The sequence below is a fragment of the Ixodes scapularis genome, unplaced genomic scaffold (genome assembly GCF_016920785.2).
Source record: "Ixodes scapularis isolate PalLabHiFi unplaced genomic scaffold, ASM1692078v2 PGA_scaffold44__24_contigs__length_19508400, whole genome shotgun sequence".
In the NCBI taxonomy this organism is placed as follows: Eukaryota; Metazoa; Arthropoda; class Arachnida; order Ixodida; family Ixodidae; genus Ixodes; species Ixodes scapularis.
Genome location: NW_024609873.1, coordinates 12,185,538 through 12,200,448, shown reverse-complemented (window position 1 = coordinate 12,200,448; position 14,911 = coordinate 12,185,538). Strand labels below are relative to the sequence as shown.

The 14,911-nt window shown below is 48.7% G+C and overlaps 1 pseudogene; it reads right to left on the bottom strand.

Annotated features, from left to right (window-relative positions):
• Window positions 1–3,767: 3,767 nt before the first annotated feature.
• On the bottom strand, window positions 3,768–5,248 carry LOC120844718 (annotated as a pseudogene).
• Between the last annotated feature and the right edge of the window lie 9,663 nt (window positions 5,249–14,911).

Genomic DNA, 14,911 nt, shown 5'->3' with positions numbered 1-14,911 from the left:
TCCGGGCATCTTGGTCTTCAACGGATACTTCCAACCAATGATTCAACACAAACTAAGGGGCGGATTAAGTGACACACTGGCACAAATAATCACGACGGCCTGCAGTAACCCGTTCCAGGAGGTGGTGGCAATCCGCTGCACGCTTGGACGCCACCGGGTCATCCTAACCTCCAACTAAGCCAGACCTGAGTCAAGCTGTTACAGGCGCGGCCACGCCGGCCCTGCCGGCTTCCAGTGGATGATGGACCTCGGGCAGCGCTACCCCCGTTACCGCCTGCTCGTGGCGGGCGATTGTACTTGACGGCTAACGCCAGGGGCGAGCGGCTAAACGAGGCAGCGGAGTTGGCGCACTTCACTCCGGCCAACGACCTCAACTATCCCAACGCGCCACGGACTGCACGAGGGACAGTGGGACAACACCCCTAACCTGACCTGGGTGGACTCCCGACTGGTGACCGACTGGCGGTGTGGACCGGACCCTATAGGGTCCGTCCACTATCCCATCTGGCTGGAGCTCTCAACCGGCGGCAAAGCAGGGCGCAGACGCTTAACTCGGGCTATCGACTGGGACGTTTCTCAGAAGGTGGTGGCCACGTGCGAAGACATGGTTCCCATAACCGCAAAATTACTGAGGGCAGCGCAAGCGCCCACGCGAAACCTGGAGGTGCAGGACCAAGACCCGGTTTCCGACAAACATCTAATCAACCTGTGGGAGGCACGCGAGCGGCTCCACACTATATATCTTAACAACGGCAAACGATTCAAGGACCTATAGTGCGTTTGCGGAACAAGACGGCATAGGCACGTAGATATGCCAAACGCCGGGCTCGCTCAAGGTGACTTGACAACTGTGCGACGTTTGCCGAACGAACTGGCACCCACAAGCTATGGCGCGCCACGGTGGCTTGAGCGGCAAGACCAAGGCACCCAACACTGCTTGGAACATCCAGCTAGCCACCGACCAAACACCGGAGGAGTTCGAGGATGCAGCCGCCAAGGCCTTTTTCCCACAACCTGCTAGCGATCTGGACCTGTGCCTCTACGAACTGCAACCACCGAGCGACAGAGAACAAGATGCCCCGTTCACGATTCAAGAATTGGCACTGGCCTTGGACTCTGTCAACGAGCGCAGCGCCCCGGGCAAGGATGGAATCACGTGGCGCATGCTGCGCCTGGACGAGCCGGAGAAACGAACGCTCATCAAAGACCTTAACGACGTTTGAGCGTCAGGAGTACTACCGGCCGTCTGGAAACAATCAGTGGCGAAACCAGGAAAGAGTCCGGATCAAATACAGAACCTCCGACCAATCTCACTTACGTCTAAGCTATGCTAGCTACTCGAGCGGATGGTCCTTACGTGATTCATTTATGCCTTGGAAGAAGCCAGAGACGAACCTCATTACGACGCTGCGCAGGCTGGTTTTCGCCCCGGACTCTGCACCCACGACAACCTACACCTCCTACGTAACCTTGTGGGTAAGAGGCGCCGAGGAACTAACAAAGTACCCGGACTCCTGGTGGCAGTGGATCTTCGGAAAGCTTCTGACACCGTTAAGCATTCGCCAGTGATCGAGGCACTCGAAGAGAGCGCAACAGGCACCCGCATAATAAATTTTGTGAAATGTTTAATCAGGAATCGTACATTTGGGGTCAGCTCGGGCGCTCACCAACCCCGCATATTCCAGAATTTCCGTGCATTACCTCAAGGCGCCATCTTTTCGCCGATCCTTTTTAACTTGGCCATGAGAAAAATAGCAGGAGTGTTGCGCGCCGTCCCACACCTTCAGCACACAACTTATTCGGACGACATCACCCTTTGGGTGGACCCGGCCGTAACACAAAACTTGACACTAAAGAAACGGTCATCACCATACAGACGGCCCTAGATGCCATTGATCAGTGCCTGCAAACTACAGGCATGTAACTTTCCACAGAGAAGACAGCCTTCCTCATCGTCGGCGGTCTTGAGAACAGAGCTCAATTACACCTGACCCTGGCCGGCCAGCCCATTCAGTGCTCCCCCGAGCATTGGATTCGCATACTGGGAGTCCTACTACACGAGCAATTTGGCGCGCAAGGGTGGATCAAACAAATCAAACCCAGGTGGCGACAGCAGCTTCAACTCATTAAGAGAATGTTGAACCTCCTCGATGGCGCGGGTACGCGCACCATCCGCTTGCTCGCTCAAGCAGTCCTGACCTCAAAAGCCTGCTATGGAGCCGCATGTTTTATCCTGACCAAGGCGCAGCACAAGCAGCTGGAAATATTGCATCGTGAATGCCTGCGTGCAATCACGGGTCTCCCAAGACACACTAGGACGGAAGAGTTGTATCGGTACTTGAACCTTCCGACTCTGCAAGCCATCACTGAGACCCGCGTTGCCGGTCATCAGCGTCGCCAGAGATCGACTGGAGCCGGTCAACGTCTCCTGAAATTACAGGGTTGGCCGCTTCCTTTAGGAGAGGCCCCGCCTCCGTAGAGCATACCACCATGGGATGCTCTTCGGTAAGAGTAAGACAATGACTGATTGGACGAGTTTTTGTCGGGAGGTTGTGGTAAATGCCGTCGTTACGCATTCAGAGATGATTGGCGGCGAGGGCGTGACTTTAGAACTAGACGAGAGTGTCACGGGGTTCTTTGTGGTTAATAATTGACAACATACAATGTCCTTCGTTTTTCATAAAAACTTGTATTTACAAAAAAAAAATCAAAGAGTTCATATGCTTACACAAAAAAAAGAAAAGTTGGTTAAAGAAATGAAAAACAGGAAAACGCATCAGTCACCATGTCTTTGAGTCCCTGTGCAGCAGTGTGTCTTGTGCTGTCGCTGTCGGCCCACGGTTGTGGCTGGAAGTCAGGAGCGGGAGCGGTTGGCTTCCGTCGGCGGTCCCAAGAGTCACCGCAACCAGTGCTCGCGCAGCAGGAAGCCGGGCAGCGTAGGTTTCTATGCGCTGCCCTCGCTGGAACAGGCTGCTGGTCAGCAGTAGGGGGCCGCCGATTGCCCTGGTCGATGGTGTCGTTCCACCCTCTGCACGTTCCCTTCGGCCAGTCTTCTTTCACGCCCTCCGAGCACGCGCTCCAAAATCTTCCCTTGTTCGTCGTCTTCTTTTTTCCCTCTAGGCCGATCCATGGGTTTACTTGCACTTCTTTTCCACATTAAGTCACATCATCACAAGGAGCCCCCCTTTATGTTTTTTTCTCAAGTACCAAAAGAAATTACATACACAAAAAAAACAACCAAGACCATGATGATGTGCGCAAGTTCACTGCAGCCTAATAAGATAACCCGCACCCACATTCTTTCTTCTTTAAATGTACTCCACGCGAAACGAGTACTCTTGAGGCATCAGACCCCAGCGTGACACTCGGCTGTTGTTTCGCCTTGTTTCGATATTGTAAAGGATGATGGTCCGTCTGAACAACAAAATGCGTTCCATACAGATACAAACGAAACTTCTCTATTACCTAGACCATGACCGAGGAATGTTATTGTCCTCATACCGACTTCGCACTTCATGGGTTTACTATAATACCGGCTTGTCGCATTCTCTCAAAAAACTGCTTTAACGTCTCCATACGTTCTCAAATGTCCTTGCAAATACGCTCCAAGAAATGCAGAACCCAAGGTATATTGCTATAAAAACTTCTAACGATAAATTATTACAATTCATTCTACTTTGCACTCCTCTCAATCGTAATGAATGAATCGTAATGAAGAATTATTTGAATCCAATTCGCTTCCCCAACCCTCAGTGATAATGCGTACCAAACCACTTCATACGCGACGAAGTGTTTCCTGGCAGTTTTCGATTTGTGCCTTCCGGACTAGTTCGTCGAACATCATCTTCATGAGCTCCAGGTGCATCTTGTCTGTGCCGTCGCGTATCCGGCGCTCCTTCTCCTCCATGTCTAGCCCTCTGACCTTGACCGCCACCTCTGCTTCAAACTTGCTCCTCTCAAAGGCCAGCCGCTCTTCGTCGAGCTTGAGCCTTCGCTCCTCAAGCTGCAGTTCTTTTTCCTGGATCATTTGTTCCCGGTCCACTTGTCTTTCAAGGATCTCCGGCCGTCCATCCTCACACTTCCTCTTGACCTTTCAATTTCCGTGCTCTATGGTGTCTTCTCCGGGCGAGACGGAAGGGTCGGCTCCAGCCAGGCTGTAGCCCTTGATGAACTCGGTCGGGACGCTGTCGTGAGGATCTACCTCCGGCACGGGGTAGTTATCGGTCGGGCCCAGTGGCGAAACCACCGTTTGGGCCTCAGGGTCCCTCTTTTTGAGGCGCGGCCTCGGGTAGAGCACTCTGCGGGGCTGGGGGTGCACCGGCTTCTTCATGTCGAATACCTGCTGCAGCAGCTTCTCCTTCTCCAGGTACTTCTCGTGAGTGGTTGCTCTGCTTTTCAAGCGCGCCTTGGCGTCGGGATCACTCCACTGCGAGAGCCGCAGGTCCCCCCGTTCCCTGGCACTCCCACTGTTACTAAGTTGGTTTAACCTACTCGGCATACTACCGTCGACGGCAGCGACGATTTCATCTTCCGCGTCAGACACCTTTTTCAGGGTTTGTTCGGTCGAGTCTTTCGCTCCATGAATATTCCCCACAATGACGTCATACAGAGGATGGTCCATACACTTGACAGTTACCTGTCCCGTTAGGAACGGCGACACAAGGCGAATGTTTGCCTCTGGCAACATCAGACACGTCCCGTCCACTAAGAATACGGGACTGACTTTGCCAGTAAAATATTCAGATGCGACCAGTTCCCGGCGCACTATCACGGTGTTACTCCCGGTGTCCCTCAACACCTTTACTGCTTTGCCGTTCAAAATCCCATCTGTGATTGGCATAACTTCCGACAGAATTGGTCTCGCCTTTTCAGTCATATTCATGGCGGGTGTTCTGAAGGCGTTTCTTGAGATTTTCTTTCTTCCCCGTGAGAACGCGTCCGTCTTACCAACAGGATCATCATCGGGTTCTACGAAACATGAAACTTCTGTCTTTCCGTTCTTTCCTTGCGGACATGATCTGGACTCGTGGCCTGACCTCTGACACACTTGACAAAATACGCGTGTTTCTAGCTTTGATCGGCAATCTGCTGCCTTGTGGCCCAACTTACCGCACAAGAAACATTTTATCTTTAGAGCGGGTTTGCTGCCCTGCGCATCTTCCTTCAGGGAATCTAAGGTTACTTTTGCCTCCCTCCTGAAGTTGGCCAGATTAGGCTGGCTCTGCGCCTCCAGGAAGTGGTCCGCCATTTCAGCCAACGCCGAGACGGTCTTACAGCTTCTTTCCTTTAAGAAGACCGCGAGCCTCGGATGACAATTCCGAAGAAATTGCTCCCCAATCATCTGGTCACGAACCCCTTCATACGTTTTTGGGCATTCGTTCATATTGACCCAACGGTCGAAGAACCCCTCTAGTCTCGCAGCAAACTGGCTCCCTGTCTCTCCGTCCAACGGCTTGCTCTCTCTAAATTTCTCGCGGTACCCTTCTGCCGTGTACCGAAACCGCTGGAGCAAAGCCCTCTTCACCTTATCATAATTCAGAGAGTCTTCAGGTGACATCCTACCTATGACCTCCAGAGCTGGGCCAACCAGGCACATGCTTAGAGCAGTCACCCACTTCTCTTGCGGCCAATCTTGCCCCTGCGCTACACGCTCAAATCTCCTCAAATACGAGTCGAGATCGTCCCTTTTGTCATCGAAGGGAGGCATAAGCTTGTGAGGACTAGGAGATAGCGATATAGATGCGCGACGTGACCCTTCACTGCCATCTGCTCGTCCTATCTCGGTTGCGCTAGCCTCTGCAAGACGAATCTTTAATTCGATAATGCGTTGCTCACTTTCTGCCTTGAGGCGCTGTGCTTCCCTCTCAGCAGCCCTCTCTTCTCGTTGGCGTGCTCGCTCCTCGTCCACCCAAGACCTCAACTCCGCTCCTGCCAGTCCCAACTCAGCGCCCAAAGACATTAACTCTTTAACCTCCATTCTGATTAATTATTGTTAAGTAGAAAAACGAAGGAACAGAATATCTTGTCCTGTCGCGGACGCCAGTTAATTGTCACGGGGTTCTTTGTGGTTAATAATTGACAACATACAATGTCCTTCGTTTTTCATAAAAACTTGTATTTACAAAAAAAAAATCAAAGAGTTCATATGCTTACACAAAAAAAAAAAAGAAAAGTTAGTTAAAGAAATGAAAGACAGGAAAACGCATCAGCCACCATGTCTTTGAGTCCCTGTGCAGCAGTGTGTCTTGTGCTGTCGCTGTCGGCCCACGGTTGTGGCTGGAAGTCAGGAGCGGGAGCGGTTGGCTTCCGTCGGCGGTCCCAAGAGTCACCGCAACCAGTGCTCGCGCAGCAGGAAGCCGGGCAGCGTAGGTTTCTATGCGCTGCCCTCGCTGGAACAGGCTGCTGGTCAGCAGTAGGAGGCCGCCGATTGCCCTGGTCGATGGTGTCGTTCTACCCTCTGCACGTTCCCTTCGGCCAGTCTTCTTTCACGCCCTCCGAGCACGCGCTCCAAAATCTTCCCTTGTTCGTCGTCTTCTTTTCTCCCTCTAGGCCGATCCATGGGTTTACTTGCACTTCTTTTCCACATTAAGTCACATCATCACAGAGAGTATGCTCGGGCGGCGAAAGTACCATCGCGGGTGTTTAAGACCTGGCCAGTGGCTTTTCGGTGGTGTGGAGTGTGGCAGCGGGTGCTGCTTTCTTGCTCCCCTGGAGACCCGTGACGCTAACACCCTGCAAGGGCTAATAGCCGAATGGGTCCGGCTTGGAACAAGAATAATCACTGACTGTCGGGCTGGCTATCGCAAGCTTGCAGATGACGCTTGCTTCACGCACCTCACCGCCAACCACAAGCTGCACTTTGTTAACCTGACCACTGGTGCGCACACCAGTACGCCGGAGGGCTCCTGGGCACACACAAGAAACACTAATATATATTCCAGTCGTTCGTCGCCGCGGCCGCCAAAATCTACAGCCCCGACGCAGACAGGGACTTTCCCTATAGTGCGGAGGACGGGGATTCTGACGGCACCGGTGACTTTAAGGGATCCGCTGCGCTGAGCCCATCACCCGCCTGCGTGCATAAAGAGGACTTATGCGCCAACCGCTTGTCAAGTGCTCGTTACGTCAGTTATAGGTGTGGTAGTGGTCTAAACTGCCCTTTTCAGGGACCCCGTAGTTTGCAAACAGAGCCGTTTTCTGAATGCGGCACCTCATGTCTCTGTAAAAAGATTACAGGAAAGACCCAGCAAAGGTATGGGGTCCCCAAATTAGATATCGAGTGTAATGATTCAAATAAAAATTGTTCTTGCTTTTTTCGTGCCTTTGATCCCAATAAATGCCACCGTTGCAGTCGTTCCGCGGTGCTGTTGCTTGCTCAATCACCGTCGGCGTGTCTCAGCTTCGTTGTCTTTGCCAGCGGCGCATCGGCGGAGGCGGTTGATCTGACACACCGCGTTGGGCTTCGGCTATACTCTGTTTCACCTTATGATCTACCGCAGGAAAGGCTACAAGCGCGAGCTCCTTGCTCTAGGGCACATCTCGGCGGCAAAAGCTCTCGTGCGTTAAGAGCAGCTCCCAACGCTATGAGCTCGCGCTTCTAGCTTTGTCTGCGGTACAACATAAGGTGAAACGGAGTATAGCAGACGGCGTTCGTAAAATAGCGTCTGCTGTTGCTGGCTTCACGCGGCGGTAGTGTGCGTGCTTCCATTCATTCGGCGTTCGTTGCCATGGTGACGGCGAGGAAAGCAGACGAACTTTATGTTGCGGAAGAACCCTGCGGCACAGCGATACCGGGTGTGTTCTAAGGCCCTTCCCGCATGCTTTTCAATCGGCGGAAGGCGAACAAGAAGAGTTCGAAATAAGGACTTAAGGCAGAATGCTGCATTCTTTCAGCGCCTTGCACGGAAAGCATGTCTTAGACAGGAGTTTGGAGATAGTCTTTTTACAACAATATGGGTCTAAGGCATCAATGTGCAGGATTTTCTGCATCCTTCGTGCACCACGTTGAGAAATGATCTCGATATTCTTGATCCTGCATGGAGACCAAATGAAGACAATTTAAGTGTTTTTTCTCAGACACAGAACAGCTTCAGCTTCCCTTTAAACACTGCGTGTACGTTGGTGTTTAAAATCTTATAACATTATTGTGCGGCCAAAGTAATCGCATATGCAAATGAAAACTAAAGTTGGTAAAACTGTGAGCTTACAAACAGCCAGAAAGCACGAGGCTTCTCTCTAGAAAATTACTGGGTTGTGGCAGACGGCTTCATTGCAACATCAAACACCACTGCGGTTGTTTTTTCCCCCAAAATATCAAAATATTGTCCCTCCCCGTTCGCCCAAAAGCTTAAGGGGTTGGGTTATCTGGCCCAACCTCTTAAGCAAGGAAAGTCGGGCATTCCCATCGGCCGCTGGGCGGCCGAACGGGATGCCCGACCCTATGCCTCGTTCACACCTGCGAACCGGCGGCCGGATCCGCGAGAATTCTGACGCCCGGCGACGAAAGCAGGCAAATTTTCCGGCGGAAAGCAAGATCGCTCTGGGACCAATTTTGAACGCCAGAATAAAGTTTTCTCTCGCCGCAAGCCAACCAGAACGCACGGGGGAAGTGGTGCTTGCTGACGTCAAACCCCCGCTGACGAGCTGGCAACCATGGCGACGAGACGCGCGGGAACAAGGAGCAGGTTTGGGAGCTCTCGTCAGCTCTCGTCTGTTCGAGAAACTGCGAGACGCTCGCGCCGCGCACTCCGGAGGCGGCAACGAATGTGAACGGCCCGGTCTTTTTTCGGCGAGCGCATCCAGTCGGCGGCGAGGGTGTATTTCGCAAGTGTGAACAAGCCATTCGCTCCGAATCTCGTAGTGGAAATAGATGTTGCGGGATGGCGGGTGTGGCTGCAGCTTTCGGTACTTTATCAGCTTACAGGTGGACGGAGTGCACCTACACTCTTTCTCTTACATACTATATTTTATTTTTCCAAGGACTACCTTAATGCGGGCGCATAAGGAATGAAACGTAGTGTTGCAGATCATTTTTGAAATATATCGAAATTCTTTTTTATGGTTTTCTGGATAAGTGTACGGAAAAAGTAGCGTGAAAGTAATTTTTAACGTAATGCGTAAAGCAATCCGTTACTTTTCAGCGAAAGTAATTTGTAACGGTAATCTATCACATTTCAGGCTCGGTAATTTGTAATTGTTATCCATTACATTTTTCAAGTAGCGAGCACAAGTCTGCCTATACCTACGTTTCTCCCCTCTCCCTCTCCACGTCGTAGAAACGACTTGTGGTGTTGCTGCACTGTTGAGGGCGTTAGGCCTGGTGACTTCCGGCATCATCTACGGGCTTCTGGAACGCGCTCAGCCAGACTGAAGGCATTGTTCACAGCATCATTTGGACTGTCTTTATGAGAGGCATGGTAACTATGCTTCCAGTCGGTTATGCTATCCACGAAACAAAGCGAGGCACATGTACGCGTAATCTTCGGAGCAGCCCGAGGTTCTTGAGACCACCATTGCCAATGGGAAATTCGGATCGCCACCCTAGGAAAATGATGCGGCGAGACTAATATAACAACAAAAAACAAATAAAAACAACGTAAAGAACAACAAAATGAAGTGTAGGATTTTCTTCACGGGAGCAATTAGCAGGCTTTTAGTGTTATGAAGGGAGCCAACAAAAAGCGATCGTACGACTTTGCCTCGATGTCTCTTACGAAGGAAATTACCAGTGACAGCTCTGCAGGCTCCAGGGAAACCCTCATCATGGGCCCCCAAATTGGCCGGAACGAACTCCGCCTTGAGCACTCAAGTATTAAAACGTAGACAAATTTTACGTACAACGTGTCTCAGGCAGGCATGCTAATTGAATGCCCGCCTTCTGAGACGCCGACCGACAGCGTCGATATACAGGGCGAAGCGTATATTTGATCTTCTAGGTAGGCTGGAGATCTTCGGATCATCATCCCCAACGGTATATTATGTCCCTCACGTAGGGACACATCCGACGCGGGAAACTCCTAAATGCCAAGAGAACTAGGAGGAAGAAAAATATAGCTTTCCTTCAGTAAGATATAGCAGCCTTTTAGGCTTATTACGATCACTAAGGTAAAAAAAAAATGGTATGACTATATGCCTCTAACCCTTGTTTACACGTGATTACCAACGACTGCTCTTGGGACTCTTGGGACCCTGGGGAGAACGGTGGGATGTAAGCTCTAGAAGAAGTCGGGAGAGACTCCATCTTAGCCTGATTGGTAACATTACAAGTTGCTTATAAATAATGACTTGTTGCACGCTCACTTCTATAAGCAAAAAAAAAAAATCATGCGAAACCAATTGACGTGCGAAAGTTGACACCTAAGGGTGCTATGAACCAAAATGTGTAGTACAGCACCACTTTAGATAACAATAATAATAATCTTTATTATTAGATTAGATGATGAGATTGTGGTGGGCGAGGTCACGGGGGCAAACCAGGAAAATATCGCCATATTTGTGCAACTAAAGAAATGCGAATCAGTAAAAAAGGTGGAGAATAATGCGAATAGTCAAGCATCTGCAACTGAAAAGAAAAAAAAATTCGGCAGTAATAAATTACATGTACTATGGTACTATATAAACAGAGACAAAAAACGATTTTGCCACGAAGGGCACCACGAGTAGAGAAAAAAAAACATTCATAGGATAGTTGCGACAGTTAAAAGAAATTGAAAATCACCAAGAAAGGGGCCACCCTGCGTTCAAGAAGGTAGAACACTGGGAGGCCAACCCAATCACGCCTATGAACGGAAGCAAATAGTAAATAAAAAAAAAAAGTAAGTCAGCCTACAGCTAAAGATGAAAATCAAGTCGAAAGCGAGCAACTATTGAATTTTAAACATAACAAAAACTTAAACCTGACGTCTCGGAAGTGTCAGAGAGTACACACATACACACAAAAGAGAAGAAAAGTAGAACACAGGGGAGCACAATCCAGAAGCCCCCAGGTCTGGGAAGAGTCCTCATCGTATCGTCAGAACTGCTGTTGTGGCACCCTTTTTGGTATGGCTTTTTCTGGTGATGCTTTCGGGGATCGACCTAATAGTGCAAAAAATGTTAAGCTTTTTTTTGTTATCTTTTTTTTACTGCTCTTTTAGTCAACAGCGCCTCTGGATGCCTTTAGAGTTCATTCCCTGCAGGATGTCAAGACATATCCGGAGAATGACCACTCGTCCGTTAGCCCCCCAAGTTTTTGTGCGGGTGCTTTATACCTAACGAAGAGAGTATGTCTTGAAAGTAGGGTCTTACGCCTCTCGCCGAAGAGGAAAACATTTGGCCATGGGAAATGGAACTGATGATCTGGTTAGTTGTAAGTGCGTCAAAGAGTAATGGTTACGTGAATGCAGGCTGGCTGTACGGCGCTCGACCGTTTTGGAAGAAGAAAAAGAGGAAAATGTACTCGTATCGTATCAGTCTGAAGCGCGAGATAGGCTGGAGGAATGGGGTGCAAGCTTCGACAAGGAAACTATGTATATATATACTATATATATATATATATATATATATATATATATATATATATATATATATATATATATATATATATATATATATATATATATATATGGTGTTTCAGTGAACGCCGGCCAAATCGCTGCTGCGAAAACTACTCATCGCAACGAAAAAAGGCTTGTGGCGTTGTGGTCCTAGGCCAGGGGCCCATCTAGGAAAATGATTAAAGTCTGGGATAATTAACTTGTTAATTATTTTACCTAGTTAACTTTTTTAATACTGTGTTTAGGGGCATGGTTTAAATTAGAAAATTGCTCAGCATCATCGAAAACCACTAAACCAGCACATGGCAGAACGATAGAAGGCACACGAAGCATTTTACGACTTTCTGAAAAACCGCACAAATTCGACGGGTGTTTAAGTTTCGGTTTGTTATCGGAGCGCATCTTGGCCCCGACAGCATCACGCCCCGTGGAGAGATAGTGCAACCAGACTCTGCTGCGTCGCGCGATGACAGCGCAGCAGAGCCCTGGATTTTCAGCCTACATCATATTAACCTTTTGCAAGCACTCTGTGGGACTATTTAGAACGCTCTAATACCATAAAATACTTTTAGACGTTTTTATTTTTTTTCTGTAAAAATGTCAAAAACGCCCCCTCGGTGAATTGTTCACAAACATTGACAATTAAATACTGGCGACCTACTTGGGTTACATCAATATTTTTTATGTCTACGGAGAGCCCTAAACACGCTCTTTATATATATTTGAAAATGACTCGGCTGTATAATATATCCTTTCAGGGACGTTTATGTTAATGTTATGTGAAAACCAAAAACTACCAGTTTTAAAATCGATTTTCTCATAAAACAAATATCTTTTGTGTTAAAATGTAGATATGGTAGTTGTCTACTCGAATATCAAGTCGAGAAAGTGTGTATTTTGTTTGTATGTTCTATATTTAAGCCTCAATATCGGAAAAAGCCGTCTTCGTTTTGCAAGATCTAAGTCAGACAGAGCGACCCGTGCGTTTCTATGAATGGTGAAAAAGTTTTCTTGATTCTTTGTCTGCGTTTTGTAATCAATTGAAAACGGATTTCGTGGTATTGAATAGTTACTTATGTGTTGATAAGAGTGGGAGTCCACGAGAAACATATCTAACCAAATCAGCAGGCCCAGTAGACCTTCAATATCCTAGAGGCGCAGACGGGTTATTGTTTCGATTTATAGACGCTTTACACACGCGCCAGAATACAGCCGCCATTGCTGACCTTCTCTTGTTTTGCCGAGATACCGAGCCACTGAAATTGGTGTGGACCACAAAAGCCAATGCTGGGAAGAAAGACAATAAAATCTAAGATGGCAATAACTTGGCCTGCTATGGTAATAATGAAGTGAAGTAAACGTAATAAGGGAAAACAAAACTGAAGGTCAGTTATGGCGGTGCCCACGCACAGCTGCTGAAAAGCGTCTATAAATCTTTCACTGTAAACTAGCATGACTAGTTATTAGCTCTCAGATTACTAAGACATAGAAAGTCAACACATCATTGATATATTATATACAATTTTTTCCAAAACCAAACGCTAGGGTTTGTCCACCGCACATCGCACAGATCACAAGGGAATGTCCTTTCACTTCCGTAATACACAAAAATGATGACACAGAAACGATCCGAAACACACAAATGAAGTGTCACGGAGAGGGGTAGGGAATAAGAATAAATGATTAAGAATAAAATTACCCAACTCCAATCTTAACAAAAATTGCTTTAAAAAAATAAAAAAAAGATTTAGGTTCGAGCGGTGGCAAGGCGATAGGTCCACGCCTGGTGGAGGGTCAGAGAAAGAAGTCGACGACACTTAAAGGTAAAACAAAGAAACAAAGATCTAATAGAGACGGAAAAACTCAGCCGCACATGGCAAGAACAAAAACCAACTCCTCCGGGCATTCCCTAAACGGGACACAACCGAATCCGTGCGAACACGCTCTCTACAACACCGTCAGGCCGCTACGCCATGACGAAATAAACCCAACAATTAAACAATGCTAACAAACAGTTAGTCATAAAACATAAAAAAAAGAAAAACAAGAAAACAACGTTCAGCAAAACCGCGCCTGAGAAACAAAGCTCAGCGGGGCGAAGAAACACACACGAAATAAAAAAAAAGTCTTAACTAACCGAGGCCGAGTCCAGTCCCACGACACTGAAGCCTGGCAGGATGACGGTGTCCAGATGATGCTCAAATCTGTTCTTCACTCTATTACGCACATCCACGACGGCTGTGCAGAATAGTAGCTGTGCGGAACAAAGTGAAGAATAGATTCGAGCAGCGATGCGCGAGAAGGTAACCGAGACGTAACATTCCTCGAGCCTCATATCGGGAGAGGAGCTTTCGAGGTAGTTACTGCAGTTACTCAAACTTTCTCTTTCCTCTTCCCTTTTTCAAAAGAACACGTCAGCCGGCGATAACTTTTCATCTCGCGAGAAGGCCACTCTTCACAAGCGGTTATAGTTGACAAGGAGGCTGACTTCGACCCTACTAGTCTGCGGGCAGAATAAACACAAGCATATTTACCAACACGCTTGTTTTTAATGACAGTCTCCGGGCTTTGCTGTTTCCAAAAGAGATAACCCTTCGGTGCTATCGGATCTCCGCGGAGAGAGATTTTCGCCGCGTCAACGACACATTCGTATCATTTCACTCCTCGTGACACAGGGCGCGCTGCTCGCTTTACTGTCACGGGCCGTCCCAGCTAACACAACGAGCGCGAAAGGTCGGGGTTATCTGCTGGTTCCGAAAGGGCGGAACTTTCATATAGGCCAATGAAGGCTCCTGAATCTATACGACGTCTTCCGATTTGTACACATTAAAAATTTACGACGCCTGCTGGGGGGCTAAGCTCGCCTCCGGCGGGAATCTCTCCGATGCCACATCACGAGGGAGGGGAGGAGCTTCTTTTGACTCCGCCCCGGCGAGTTTCCCACTCCCCCTCTTACATTTCCGACCCCCCGGCGGCGGCGAGTTCCCCAGCGTAGCTCCGATTTTTCCCTACGCTCCGCAGTGAAGGGTTTTTATTTTATTTAAATCGGGGGATCGGTGGCCGGCTGGGCTAGCGCACACCAGCTCGGAGCACGTCGAGCGAAAGGTCCGTTGCAGAACCCAGGATGCTGGGTTCAATCCCCACCCCTGCCCGTTTCGATGTTGATGAGCATCGTACCGGCGTGGAGTCGTGTACCACTACTGCGGGATGGACGTTAAAGACCCCAGGCTAGCGGTTGTACGGCACTGCATGGCTAAATTTCTCATCTACAGCTGGGAGAATCTTCCCCGTTGAGGCAGACCAAGTTTTAGGCAGTATCAACATACATACAGCCCAATGTTTTTTTATTTGAATCGTAAATGACAAATAAGAATAGG